Genomic DNA, 14843 nt, shown 5'->3' on the forward strand with positions numbered 1-14843 from the left:
GTGACGCGCAGGCGCAGGCGCAGTACTGACCCCCGGGTCTCCTGCTCGGGCCCGGAGAGCAAGGGTCGGATTTCAGGTTGGTGTTAATCGGGGTCCGGTTGCAGAGGGAAAGGACCGGGTCCGAGTTCTGCCGGCAGCCTGGTTTTAGTTTTACACCCGAGCACTGGCTGTGGGATCAGTTAGCTGTAGTTCCCCGAGCTGAGAGGGGGCTGGGGGTGAAGGAGATCTGTCGTGTAGTGGGGTGAGGTTATGGGTGGACGTGTGTGTGGGCTGAGTGGTGGGGAGGGTGTGGGGCCGAGTGCGACGGAGGTTGGGAGAAAGTGGGGTGTTGGGACGCAGCGTGACCAGGAGAGGATGTGAACAAGGGAGGATGTGGACCAGAGAGCTCCCGTGTCCTTTCAGAAAGCAACAATTCTCTCTTCATATTAATTACTGTCAACTCTCGCCCTGAACATTGTGTTTATGATACAGCCCCAGAGTCTGGGAACAGCTGTCACCATCATGGGCTGCGAGTGCAGGTTGGGAAGACGTTGGGGGGGGAGGGTGGTGTCAGTGACCTCAGCATCAGAGGACACAGGTTTGTACAGCCTCTTGTGAGATATAAATGTCCTGACAGTGGGTTCCGATCCGGTAGCATATGTGGAGTTGACAGTGGGAAAGGGAATAGGGAAGGTGCTGAGGAGAGAGAGTTTTAACTGGGGAAGCATGGTCAGTGGTGGTGGGTACAGGAGCTGTCGAATGTATCATTTTAGTTGTTTTTTATGATCTCACAGATGGCGACTGGGGAAAGAGGCTTGTTGAGGAGGAGAGTGAGCGGGGAGGATATCCAGAGGTCAGCAGGTCAGACACGGTAACAGGAGAGCGCCAGTGATGTGATTTCCAGTTGGCCTGATAGCAAGAAGCAGAGAGTGATGGTAGGAGGCTGTTTATTGTACTCGAGGCCCTGCCTAATGATGTTCCCCAGGGTTACGCTACTTGTCATCTATGTCAATAATCTGGTTGAGAATGTACATGGTATGGTTAGTAAGTTCAAACAGTTACTTCTTTTGAATGACAGTAAGTATAAACTATCCCCTCTCTTTCTCTCTCCCCACTGTCTGCTTCCCACAGCTGTCTCTATCCTCCCGCACCTTCCCCTCTTCCATCCCGCCTTCGCTTTCCACCCCACATTCTCCCTCACACACGAGGGGTCATAGTTTAAAGGTGAAATAGTGTACAGCAACCTGGGGAGAAACTGTTGAGAACGTGGAACCAGCTCCCATCGGAAGTGCTGGGAGCGGGTTTGAAAGGGACAGAGCTTTGCTGATAATGACTGAACCCTTGTTATGGTAAAACAACACACTGAAAATCACTTTGAAACGGTACAGGAACAGGGCTTTCGGCCCACAGTATTACCAAATGTTGCACCACATGAATGCTGTTCCCTGACATTAGACCTTAAAAGCTTTTATCACTGACATCAGTCAAAGTTTGAAGCACATTTTATCATCAAAATACAGATATCTCACCATATACTAACTCTGAGATTCATTTTCCTGTGGACAGACTCAACAAATGTATAGGATAGCAACACGCATAAAAATCGCTGGTGAATGCAGCAGGCCAGGCAGCATCTCTCGGAAAAGGTACAGTCGACGTTTCAGGCAGAGACCCTTCGTCAGGACTAACTGAAAGAAGAGAGTCTTACTTCAGTTAGTCCTGACGAAGGGTCTCGGCCGGAAACGTCGACTGTACCTCTTCCTAGAGATGCTGCCTGGCCTGCTGTTGCATTCACCAGCGATTTTTATATGTGTTGTGGAGAAAATCCAGTATCTGCAGATTTCCTCGTGTTTGTGTTTTTAAATATATAAAATAATAACTTTAACAGAATCAACGAAAAATTAGAACACCCAACTAGTGAAATTTGTTAATTTTGGACAGCAGGGTATAACAATCACTGTGTTTCAGAGTAACCCAAAGGGGAGTAGCGAGGTCGTGTTCACGGACCATTCAATAATCTGATGGCTGAGGGGAAGAAGCTGTTCCGAAAGTGTTGAATACGGGACTCCAGGTTCCTCTAACTCCACCCCCCAACTTACCAATTTGCTTTTCTCGGCCTTCCAGCCTGTTGCAGGTGTGGATTGTAACCAATGCTTCGAGGACAAACTCTGCCGTCTTCATCAGGGGTGATGCCAGGCAATGTATAGTCCAGTGGAATTTATACCCCCCATTGTCCCTCCCTCCCTAATGATTAGTTGGACCTCATCCAATCAGGTGTCCGTGCTCTCTCGACCTGATAGGCAGACTCCTCATCCCCTCTTGACCACCCCCCTCCATTTATGTCCTCCTCTCTTCCCTCATCCCCCACTTCTCTTCACACCCCTCCTCTCTCCACTCTTTCACTCCGTCCTTCCACTCCTTCACACCTTACTCCCTCCTCCTACCCAACCTCGTACACTCCTCCTTCCTCCCTCTCCAAACCCCTCAATCTCCCCCTTTACTCCCTGCTCCCTGCCCCTTCCCCTCACACCCCGAAACCAACCTTCACCGCACCACCCAACCTCCCCAGTTCCTGCGTAACCTCCCTCCCATTTCCCCCTCCTCCCTCCATTCACACGCTCCTAGCTCCCCTACACCCCTCCTCCCTTCCCTCCCCTGTTACTTTCTACTTGTCCCTTTCTCCAGCCCCTTTACTTCCGGCCCGCCTGCTCCGTCTGCTTCCCTTTCCCCTCATCCTCTCACCCCCTGCTCCCTCCGCTCTCCACTCAGATCTCTCTCCCCTCAACCATCAGCCTCCCCTCCCGTTCCTCGCCTCACCCTCTCATCCCTCCCCTCATACCCTCACCCCCTGCTCCCTCCGCTCTCCACTCAGATCTCTCTCCCCTCAACCATCAGCATCTCCTCCCGTTCCTCATCTCACCCTCTCATCCCTCCCCTCATACCCTCAACCCCTGCTCCCTCCGCTCTCCACTCAGATCTCTCTCCCCTCAACCATCAGCCTCCCCTCCCGTTCCTCGTCTCACCCTCTCATCCCTCCCCTCAGACAATCCCCCCTCCTTTGCAGTTTCCTCCTACCCCAAACCCCTCACACACTCTTTTTCACTTCACCCCTCCCTCAGTTTACCTCCACCTCCTCCTTTCACACCCTCCATCTATTCTTTTACACCTTCTTCCCTCCTCCTACCCATCCCTTTGTACACTGCTCCCTCCTCACACTCACTCCCTATCTAATCTCCTATCACCCTTCCCCTTACCCCACACCTTCTCCCTCCCTGCGCACTCATCTACCACTGCTTCACACCATTTTCTCCACTCACACTCTCCTCCCTTCCCCCCCGACACCTCTAGCCACCCTCCTCCCAGCACTTTTGCCTCCAACCCTCACCAATCCCCCACGTAACCTTCCCTCCCATTTTCCCCTCCTGCATCCCTTCACAGGCTCCCCCTTCCCTTACACCCCTCCTCCTTCCCCTTCTTACACTCCACCCTTCCCTCACCCCTCACTGTCTATTCCTCCCTCACTCCAGCCCCTTCACTTATGGCCTGCCACCCCCTGCCCCCAATCCCTTCTCCCTCTCCCCCTCATCCCCTCGCTCTACCCTGTGGAGAATGGAAGTTGCAAGCCTCACGGGCTGTCTGCACCTTGAGGTGGGGGAGTGTGGGGATCGAACCCTGGTCTCAGGCGCTGAATGCCAGGAGTTCTGCCAGCCCAGCTGCCACAGAGTGAGGGATAATGTGGTAGGGCAGGGGTTTCCGGGAGGCGGTGGGTGGACGATGGGGATGTGCGCTTCAGGAGGGAGAGGAGATGGAAGGGTCTGATTCCTGGGGTCTGTATAACGGTGATGGTGATGCCCCTCCCTCTCTCTGCCTTTCTCCCACTTCTCCCCGCTCTCTCGCCCACTCTCTCCACATACACCTCCCTTTTACAGCATCTTCACCTCCCTCCCACACCCTCTTCCCTTTCACCCTTCCTCTGCCCCATCTTCCTCCTTTCCCCTCCGGCCGTGCTCACTCTCCCATTCCCTTCCCCCTCCCTCTGCCCACCTCTCAACGCTCGCTCCCTCTCCTATACCCGACTCTACATATCCCCTCCCCATCCCTCTTCCACCCCATTCTCATCTCTCTCCTCGTGACTTCCCTTCTCCCTTCTCCCATTTCCTTTACATCCTTCCCGCTCCACTGTTATGTCTCCTCTCCCTCAGGATCTCCCTCTTCCCTCGTCTTTGCCTCTCCCCTCCTCCCCTTTCCCACCTCCAGCAGGCTCTCTCCACTTCCAACATACGTTTCCATCTTCCCGCAGTTTCACTCTCCCCACACGTTCTTTCCTGTTCCCCCCATCGCCAGCACATGGGTTCAGTTTCCACCGCTGTCTATGAGGAGTTTGTGTGTCCTTCTCGTGACTGCGTGCGTTTCCTCCGGGTGCCCCGGTTTCCTTCCCCAGCTCAAAGACGCATCGGACAGCAGATTAAATGTCCTGTGGGTGTAATTGAGCATCACGTGCTTATTTGCTTATTTGTCTGCAAGAGCCTGTTACCATGGCTGTATCTTTTAAAAAAAACACAAACACACACTCTTCCCTGCTTTGAAAACATCTCACCCCCAACTTTCACAAACATTCCCCTTCCCACACGTTCTTCCCCTCTCCCTCTTAGCCTCTCTGGCTTCCCACTCTCTCCCTGATCCCACAATCCTCCCTTTCCCCACACTCTGCCCTCTTCCTACACAGTCTCACCTTCCCTCTGTCTCCCTTTCCGACACCGGTTACTGCCTTTCCGTCATACTCTCCTCTTTTTCACTTTCTCCTTCTTACGCACACTTCCCCTTTCCCTTCCCCTCTTCCCTGTCCCCTCCCACTTCATCTTCACATCCAAATCACCTCGTCTCACTATCCCCCCTTTCACTTCTGTCTTCCTTATCCAGATTTCCACTGGCCCTCTCCCCTCTCCCCTCTCCCCTCTCCACCCTCCCCTTCCCACTCAACACTCCACCTCCGATTGTCTCTCTCCTTTTCTCCATTTCCCCTCCAACCACATGTCCCGTCTCCATCTGCCCCTAGTCTCCCCCGCCTTACCCACTCCCCCATTCAGCCCTGTTCCCCTCGTCCATCTTCCTCTTCACCTTCCCTTCCTCTCCCGTTCAACCCCAACCTTGCCCTCAGCCAGCCTTGCCATCACTCCCGCCTTGCCCTCGGCCCCCTCTCGCTGTCACTCCGGCCTCCCCTACCCCTTGCCCCATTCTCCTCAATGTGCACTTTTGGCGAGATGCTGCTAACGTAGACAAGATCGATCTCACAGAAGATATCGGCAGGTTGTCTGCAGAGAAGGAGACAGAGAGATGGAGGACAGGGAGGGAAGTGTCAGAAACGGGCCAAGTAAATTGAAAGGCCGAGTTGAAGTTGGAGGCAAAATTGATTGAATTGACAAGCTCAGCATGGGTGCAGGAAGCAGCACCAGTGCAGTTGTCTGTGTAGCGAGCAGGAGTTGGGGGTATTCATAGGGAAGGCCTGTAACTTGGACTCTTCCACATAGCCAGTGGAAAGGGAGACATAGCTGGGGCCCATGCGGACATCCACGACTGGCCCTCGAGCCTGGAGAAGAGGGAGTATATGAAGCAGAAATTCAGGGTGAGGATGAAGGAGGGCTGTGGTGGAGGGGAACTGGTCATGTTGTCAGGAAGGAAGCAGAGAGCTTTAAGACCTTCCTGCTGTGTGGGGATGGATGGGTTAGAAGTGCATAGGGACTGGACAGCCCCGGTGAAAGTGAAACGATCAGGGCCAAGGAACTGAATGCTTCAAGGGGACATCAAGAGTGTGTGAAAGGTCACGGATGGAGGTAGTAAGGCAGGGGTTCCCAACCTTTATTGCAATGCGGAACGGTTTATTATTGACAATATTCTTGCGGACCGGCCGACCCCGGGGGGGGGGGGGGGCGGGGCAGTGGTGGTAGGGTTCCCAACGGACAAGAGTAGCAGTGAAATACGTTGTGTTTACCCCGAGAAAGACTACAATGACCATGAAGCCTTGCGCGGGCACCAGTGTGCATGCGTGTACATGCCAATTTTTTTCCCACAAATCATTTTTGGCGATCCTGTTCGGGGGGGTGGGGAGTGTTAATCACCACCGGAATATAGCTGATAAGTGGCTAATACACTCAATTTCGTTTCTAAAAGGGTTTATCTAACGAATTTAATATTAAATACAGAGCATATTTTCCTCGCATGAATATAGTGATAAGTCAATTATTAGGGGAGCTTGAAGTAAGTGTTGAACGAACTTCCAGTAGAAGTGGTAGAGGCAGGTTCGATATTATCATTTAAAGAAAAATTGGATAGGTATATAGACAGGAAAGGAATGGAGGGTTATGGGCTGAGTGCAGGTCGGTGGGACTAGGTGAGAGTAGCGTTCGGCACGGACTAGAAGGGGAGAGATCGCCTGTTTCCATGCTGTAATTGTTATATAAGTCACTTATAAGTCAATAGCATCATAACATTTTAAGTAACATTTGGATATTAAACACACAGCACATATTTTCCCCGTATGAACATATAAAATCATTGCAACACACCAATATCGCTGAATCAGTGGGAGCCCTGGGCTGAATACTTGTTTTCCTGCAACAAGACGGTCCTATCGAGTGATGATTGTGTCCAGTCTATTCCGCAGTTTAGTTATCGTTGCATTCATTACAGAGATATGTTGGAAATGGAATCAACGTTTTCAGTGCTTTCGTGGCTATCTCAGGATACTTAGCCTTGACTTTGATCCAGAATGCTGGCAGAGATGTTGTGTCAAACATACTTTTCAGCCCGCCGTCATTCGCAAGCTCGAGGAGTTGATCTTCCCGCACTCACATGAATGACGCGCGGGTAATGACCTCGCGTGTGTTCAAGCTCAACAGTGGGTGTGACAGGGAATGAGGAAAGGTGCAGCTGACTCATATCGCCAAGTCATCTCGTTTCCTCGCGGCCCGGTGGTTGGGGGCCCCTGTAGTAAGGGACTGAACCAAATGGAGTCGAGGTATGTGGGCAGGAGCTCAGAGGAGCTGGAGCAGGCAGTGACAGTGGGCCTACTCGGACAGTCAGGGTTGTGGATCTCGGGTTGGAGGGAGAAATGAAAAAGTTCAAGGTCAGGGAACCAGGAGGTTTGGTGGCTGTGGGTGGGAGATCTCCACAGTGGTTGGTTCCGGGAGACAGTGATTGATGGTTCGGAGCGGGGTGCTTGACAGCAGGGCATGAGTAGCTACCTGGCCTTTGGCCAAGGTAGAGCTGAGTCTGTGATCTGGCAGTTCCACCCCCTTTGGAGGTGAGGGTGGGGCTGGTGCAGAGGGGCTGGGGTTCGAAGCAGAGGGAGCAGTGCTGACGTCTATCTGGTCGGTGCCTTGTTGGTGATTACAGATGGAATGACCAGGAGCAGGCAGGGAACCCAGAGCGAGCCGTCCAGGAAGAGCAGGGTGGCTGGAGATGCGAGAATAAGATATAGCAGTAGAAATAGGCCATTTGGCCCTTTGAGTCTGCTCTGACTCCCTGTCGTGGTTGATTTAATACCCCTCTGGATCCCATTCTTCTGCCCCTCCCCATAACCTTTGACTCTCTGATGAAGCAAAAAAAAAAATCAAGTCCGCTTTACGTTTACGCAGTGATTTGGGGACTTGGCCTCCACAGCGATCAGTGGCAATAAATCCCGCATTTTCACCATCCTCTGGCTTACGAAATTCCTCTTCGTTTCTGTTCTAAAGGGACGTTCTTGTGATCCGAGGCTGCGCCCTCTGGTCCTCCTAGTCTCCCCGACAATAGGACATATCCTCTCCACGTCTGCTCTGTCTAGGCCTTCGACAGGTTTCAAACTCACCCTCATTCCATCAAACACCCCTCATACGTTACCCCTTCCAGTCCAGGTTATCATCACCGAAAAGGGGTGGGTGCGGGTCGGGAAATCAGAATAAGAAGACATGGGAGTGGGAGATAAAGTGGCGGAACCAGGTGAGGTGGATGTTGGCTGGGTGGGCAAGAGGGTGAAGAAGGAAACCGAGAGGTGACCCTGTAGCCGAAGTAAATGGCTGACGAGGAAGGATTCTGAAGGCCATCGTCTAATTTGAAAGTGGCCTCATGGTGGCAGTAGACGAGGCCGTGGACTGACAATGTCGGCGTGGGACTAGGAAGTGGAAGAAATGGTGGCCTTCGGGAAGTTCCGCCTTTTGTGGCGGGGTCCAGTGAAGGCTCTCCCCTCACCGGGAGCACGCGAGAGAAGGACACAGTAAGTGACCCGGAAAGACTCGCAGGTGAAGTGTCGCCTCACCTGGAAGGATTGCTGTGGACCCTGAATGTTGGCGAAGGGGCAGGTGTAACACCTGACTCGCTTGCAGGGATTTTAGTGCCAGAGACAGGAGTCATTCATCTCAAACCATTGAATAAGTGAGTGTGTTTCCCAGATCCATGTATGGCCCGAGCTAGTCCAAAACAGGCAGTGCAATCTGTTCAGGAGGCGGTTTTTACCGACTTCGCTCTGCATTTCTGACCTGGAGATTAGCCGCCTCTCCCATTCATCAACTCGGGAGATTATTTTTAAATTTTATTTTACGGAGATACAGTACAGAATAGGCCCTTCTGGCCCTCGGAGCTACAACACCCATCAATCCCTCAATTTAATCCGAAAGTAATCCTGGGACAATTTACAACGACCAACTAACCTGCTGACCAGTATGTCTTTGGACTGTGGGAGGAAACCAGAGCACCTAGAGGAAACCCACGTGATTACGGGGAGAATGTACACACTTCTTACAGACAGCCGGTTGTAACTTGGAAGAGGCAAGTGTGGAAATAGACGGTGAGGTCTGGAGGTGATAGGCGCCGGTATAAAGACTGAATTATTCAGTTGAAATTAACCTGCACTACTCTGTCCCTTCCCAGTCCTGATTCACTCAACTCCACATTAACAACCCGACAGAAACACCCTCCCCCTCACCCAGCTTCCTTCTCCTCCTGCACCTAGTCCACTCTACATCTATGATGTCCCTTTCCCCCTCAGTTCCCAACTGCCCTCCCTCCTTCCCTAACTTAGGCCTTCAGTCCCCATCAGGGTCCCTCATCTGCAAACCACCCATCATCTCCATCCCTCTACATCTCTTTCCACCCATCCCTCTACATCTCTTTCCACCCCTCCCTCCTCCATCTGCCAGTCGCACTATCCTCACCTGGACCTACATGAAGAAGTTTGGTATTATCAGAAACTCTGTTGTCAGTAAAACAAAACTTGTTCTGCAGAAAGCAATTCTGAGAATCCCTAATTAGGGCATGGTTTTTCAAATGCTCATAAATCCTATCTGTACAAATTTTCTCCACCAACTTCCTTACCCGTGATGTAAACTCGCCAGTCTATTGGCTAACCCCTATTGACATCAATGGATCTGGGGTTGAAAGGGTGAATAGGTGTAAGTTCCTTGGTGTACACATCACCGAGGATCTCATGTGGTCTGTACATACTGTCTGTGTGGTGAAAAAGGCACAACAGAGTCTCTTTCACCTCAGACGGTTGAAGAAATTTGGCATGGGCTCCCAAATCCTAACAACTTGGTACAGGGGCACAATTGAGAGCATCCTGACTGGCTGAGGCACTGCTTGCATATGAAGGATGTAAGTAATGAATTCAATTCAATTCTTTACACAGGATTTCTTCTCATCTACTCATTGGGTAAATAATCAGGTTCAGGTTTATTATCACTAGCATATGTCATGCAATTTCATGGTTTTGCAGTGGCAGTACAATGCAATACATAACAATAACTGTAATTGTGTGTGTATATATATGGACCCCAACTCTCTTCTTCTCGGACGTCCCAGGAAACCCGGCCCGTTAGCCCCTCACTAGCAACCACCGAATCCCACCTTTATTCGGCTTCGTACGTCTCGGGTGTGTACAACTTTGTTCCTGTCAAACCTGTCAGGTTAGCACGTCTTGCCCGACCAGTCCCCAGTTTGAGTTATTGACTGCACCACCACCCACCCTAGCAAGAAATAACAAATTGTACACTGCAGGCAGTTTATAAAGAAGTACATTTAAGAATCTTAATTTAAGCGGTTATTAAATGAAAGAAAAAAAAATCAAAAATGGTCCATTACTCTTAAACAGTTAAATGTGCAGAAGTTAGAGCTCATCTGGAACTTCCCTGTCACTCACTCGCCGGACCCTCGGTCAGTGTGAAAGCTCACACCACTTTGCGATCGTTGCTCGCAATCCATCTCGAACAAATGCTTCTCCCACAGGAGTGTTCGTTCTTCCTTCTTGAAGCCGTTCATCTGCACAAAGCGCCCTGTGCGACAGGGACGGTATCCTAAGCCATACACATCCCCACCCCAGACCTCCTCCAGGTCCCGCCAACAACGACTCTCTACCAAGCATTCTCCAGAACCTTCTCCCAATTCCACTACACCGACTAGCTGACAGCACTTTGCTAATTTGCCTCTTATCTCAGCTCAAATCCAAACAAGCTGAGAGCCAAAGAGAGCGCTCTTACAGAACTGCTAAAATGAAATTGAGTGAACTTGGCCTTTTCTCTTTGGAGTGACGGAGGATGAGAGGTGACCTGATAGAGGTGTATAAGATGATGAGAGGCATTGATCGTGTGGATAGCTAGAGGCTTTTTTCCCGGGGCTGAAAAGGCTAACATGAGGGGACATAGTTTTAAGGTGCTTGGAAATAGGTACTGAGGGGATGTCAGGGGTAAGTTTTTCCACACGGAGAGTGGTGGGTGCGTGGAATGCACTGTTGGCAGCGGTGGTGGAGGTGGATACCACAGGGTCTTTTAAGAGCCTCTTAGATAGGTACTTGAAGATCAGAAAAACAGAGGGATGTACGCTAGGAAAATTCAAGACAGTTTCTAGAGTAGGTTACATTGTGGGCGAATGTCCTGTCATGTGATGGAAATTTTTACGTTCTATGGAAATACCTACAGCATAGCAGTAAAAATCTGAACTATGGCTACCCCCACCAAAAATAGCCATGCCCTCGTGACTTTGAAACCTATCGACCCACCATTAATAACAATTTTCATCAATTCCGTGACGCCAGGACCGCCAATCCATTTGTGAATGGTAGTGACTCGGGGGATAGACACAACAGTCTGTTCCCCCGTTGCGTCATCGGGACGCCTATCTGGGGTTTCCTGAGTCTTTCAGACTTCCTTCTCGTATCTTCGGCTGCCCCGGCTTCAACCACCCCTTGTGGCCCTTCCTGTCTACTGGACGGTGCCTCTCCCAGTCTACCACTCGTGTGTTCCGGTAGCCCAGGCTCCGCCGTCCCGCTGCATGACCGAATTTAACTTCTGTCAGTTAACAATAATGCGGCCAAACACCCTCACCCTCCGCTGGTGCTAACCAGTGAGACTTCTCTCAGAAAGGGGTGTCCTCGGTCGCTTCAATAGTGTGGCAGGTACTCCCGGAGTAACCAACATCGGCCTCACCAGTAGAAAGCACATCTTCATGTCCCAACACCTTCTCACTTAAGCTTCCTTCCCATTCTTCAGACATTCCGGCAAATTTGGGGGTTCCTGTCACTCTAGCTATCCCCCCTTCCCCCTCACCTTGGGGTGTATGAGGTGTCAGGGAGGGGTAGCACCTCTGGTAGGGGAACATGTCGCGTCCTTTTCAGGGCGGATAGTCCACCTTTGGTCCCCACCTGGCACTCAGCTCTCACCTGTGGCTCCCCGTAGCTGTTTGCATGAGACAGCGGCCACACCCCGGGCAACAGCTTCGACAAGCCGGCTAAACCAGGTGAGGGTAACCGATGGGTCTCAAACCCTCGGTGAGATAGGGAGTTGTCTATCCCAGCATGTGAAGACAGACTCCGGCGGATTGAGCGGACGAGACCAATGGAAGGTCCAACGGTCAAGAAGGCGGTCTCTGCAAGCGTTGTGGAACGTGTAGAGCAGGACAAGACACAGAAGACGTCCTGGTCATCCACTGTGCCTGGTCCCATCTCCAGTCACCTCAACTCTTGTCTTACCACTGGATCCAGATGGGAATTGGGAAGAGAGAGTGAGGCTGACGCTGCGCAACTCTCCCTCCCTTAAATCCAAATCACGCGCTAGTCTCGACGCCATCATAATGGTGTCGAGGTCCTCATCAACGTTGACGATGGACAAACACAGCTACCCCCCCAGGAGGTAACGTGATAGGTTTAGTCTGGGTGCAACCCACATTTCCCCCTTTCTCCTCATCATCCTGCTTAGGAGGAACTTGCAGCTCCTCAAAAGCTGCTCTGAACACAGAGTGAATGAACAAGATTTTCAAAGAGTTCTCTCCATTTCTCTCCTCGCATGCTCCCAGGAGCCTTCTCACAACGGCAGTGTTTGTTCCCACAAGAATGGACCATCCTTCTCAACCGGATCCAGGCAGACCAAAACTAGTGTGTCATTAGTCTGAGTTACTCCAACGTCTGCTTCCATAAACTTCAACTTCAATGCCAGGTAACCATCGTAATGGTACCCATCGGTACTAAACCCCAGAATCTCCAGGGCACTGAGTGTTGTCAATGGTAAGAGCGTCAGATACCAGTTGCAAAAGGATCTGTAAATTAAAGTAACTTGAGAACCTGTGTCGAACGTGGCTCTCACATAAACACCTTCAGTCCATATAAATACATCAGAACTTGGTCCCACTAAATCTTCAGGAATAGTGAATACCAGACTCCAGCTGTTTTCCATTTCTGCTGGTTCAACAATATCTCTTGAAAACCAGGGTCCGCTAGTTTCTATTGTTACGTACCCCATAACTGGTTAAAGAACCAGCAGAAATGGGACACACCTGTTGTCTGGTTTTGCTGTTAATAAATGCTATTTTATTAGTAACTATGTAAGAAAGTAACATAAAACCAGATATATCAAACAGGTTAGCAAAGATTATGCATGTGGAAATATAAAAAAAACAAGCTTCTTCAAACTTAGGTGAGAAGTGATACAGTCTTGCAATGGTAGGTTAAAAAAAAAATTCAGTTCAGATGCACAGGTTAACTAATGCAAGATGTTTGCAATCCAAAGGCAAATGTTGTAGAAGGCAATTATGTCGATGTTCCACAGATTCCATGACAGCAATACAAAATAACAATAGTAGTAGGTTTTATCTCCGAAGTTGCTCCACTCCACACACGAAATATCACCGACAGTGATCTTCAACGAATGTCCTTTCAACACAAGTGGTACCTCACCCGAATTCAGCTATGGGACATCTCAAAGTGGTGGCCATAGGATACCCAAACAGAATCCACATATGGATTATCACCAACAGTAGTTTATCACTAAGGGGACCCTCTTCAAGGGAACCACCACCCAGGCAAGGGTCGACACACCGGTAAATTCCACAAGGTTACCCCAAACACACAATGTGATAGCCACTTATCCAGTTCCACAACATACAAAATAAATTCAACAGTGATTTGCCACAGGGGTGCCTTTCATCAGTGAACTACCACACCCAGACAAGGGTAACGCACACGTGGTATTCACAAAGGGTTTCCCCTCACCAGAGAACCCACTCCTCTGGATTAACTTTGTACTCGAATGGAACTCAAACTCACCCTTACGGGCTACTTAGAGAGAGAGTCCAAACAGTGATCTCTTTGTCACTAGGTTTCTTCTGTTTCAAACCTTCCTCTACTCTCTTCTCTTCCTCCAAACTTGTTCTAGTTGCAGAAAACTTGTGTGAGTCATTTATCAATACTCAGGATCGATCTCAACTCGCCCCTTTTGGGCTACTGAAAGTTTAAGCTGGCGACCAACTCACTGGTGTCTTCCATTGACCGAATCCATCTTGACTGTAACTGTGCATTTCTGAGTGTCCTTGTATATTCAAAACAAGCTGCAGAGAAACCATAACATCGATTATCCATCAAATAACTCCACCCTCTGTCACCATGGTAACTCACAAGCTGCTCAGTGTCTCTCTCTCTCTCTCTCTCTCTAAATCAGCCCAAACAGTGTCCAAAAGTCAGTCTCATTCTGCTGACGTTTTAAAGTGACAGTCCACAGAAAATATGAACCCTAGGGGTACATAACATCACTCTGTTCTTGGAATGAAATGATTAAACCTTTTATTCTGACAAGCACATACACATTTCGTACTTTCAAAATTTTGCTTTGATGGCCTCCCACTTACCAAGCACACCTTTGCCATAAAGTAGTCTGTCCTAGTCCACAGTTGCCAGATCCTAGTGTGATAATTCCAGGTGTTGATCCATGCCCTGAACACATCCACCTGTCTGTCTCCACTCCCTGTTCTGTTAGTCAGGCTCCCATTCGCCCTGCAACTTTAGTTTACCACTCACCCACCCCCACCGTGCAGCACTAGGAAGCCTTACCCCTGGGATATTAGACACAATCTTGTTCTGATCCCCAGACTAACGAATCCTCTATATCACCCTTTGGCTTTCCTCTCCCAGAACAAAAAACAATCAGAGTCAGAATCAAGTTTATTATCACCGGCATGTAGCGTGAAATTTGTTAACTTAGCAGCAGCAGTTCAATCCGATACATAATATAGAAAAATAATAATAAAAAATAAGTAAGTAAATCTTATTCAGTATACTTTATACAGTATACATATATTGAATAGATTAAAAATTGTGCAAAAACAAAAATAATCTATATTTAAAAGTGAGGTAGTGTTCACGGGTTCAATGTCCATTTTGAAGTCAGATGGCAGAGGGGAAGAAGCTGTTCCTGAATCGCTGAGAGTGAGCCTTCAGGCTCCTGTACCTCCTACCTGATGGTAACAGCCCTGGGTGCTGGAGGTCCTTAATAATCGACGCTGCCTTTCTGAGACAACACTCCTTGAAGATGTCCAGGCTACTTTGTAGACTAGTACCCAAGATGGAGCTG

At 49.8% G+C, this 14843-nt stretch overlaps 1 protein-coding gene and 1 long non-coding RNA gene across 7 annotated transcripts in view; one reads left to right on the forward strand and one right to left on the reverse strand.

The window, feature by feature from the left end:
* Nucleotides 1-14843, forward strand: part of LOC140207135 (uncharacterized) — a 19001-nt gene continuing 4158 nt past the window's right edge. Inside the window, exons 1-2 of one of the 6 annotated variants that reach the window (XM_072275468.1) lie at nt 1-76; nt 774-914. The gene's annotated coding sequence lies outside the window, so the exon portion shown is untranslated. Of the gene's footprint in view, nt 77-773; nt 915-5577; nt 5603-6819; nt 6844-12351; nt 12438-12480; nt 12506-14843 lie in introns of those variants that run through there. The other 5 variants (XM_072275469.1, XM_072275472.1, XM_072275470.1 and 2 more) reach the window with 5 other exon arrangements.
* Nucleotides 12179-14843, reverse strand: part of LOC140207148 (uncharacterized) — a 17556-nt gene continuing 14891 nt past the window's right edge. The window contains exon 3 of the long non-coding RNA XR_011888513.1: nt 12179-13824. This is a non-coding gene — a long non-coding RNA (uncharacterized lncRNA). The remainder of the gene's footprint in view (nt 13825-14843) is intronic.

This window comes from Mobula birostris, chromosome 13, assembly GCF_030028105.1.
Source record: "Mobula birostris isolate sMobBir1 chromosome 13, sMobBir1.hap1, whole genome shotgun sequence".
NCBI classification, from domain to species: Eukaryota; Metazoa; Chordata; class Chondrichthyes; order Myliobatiformes; family Myliobatidae; genus Mobula; species Mobula birostris.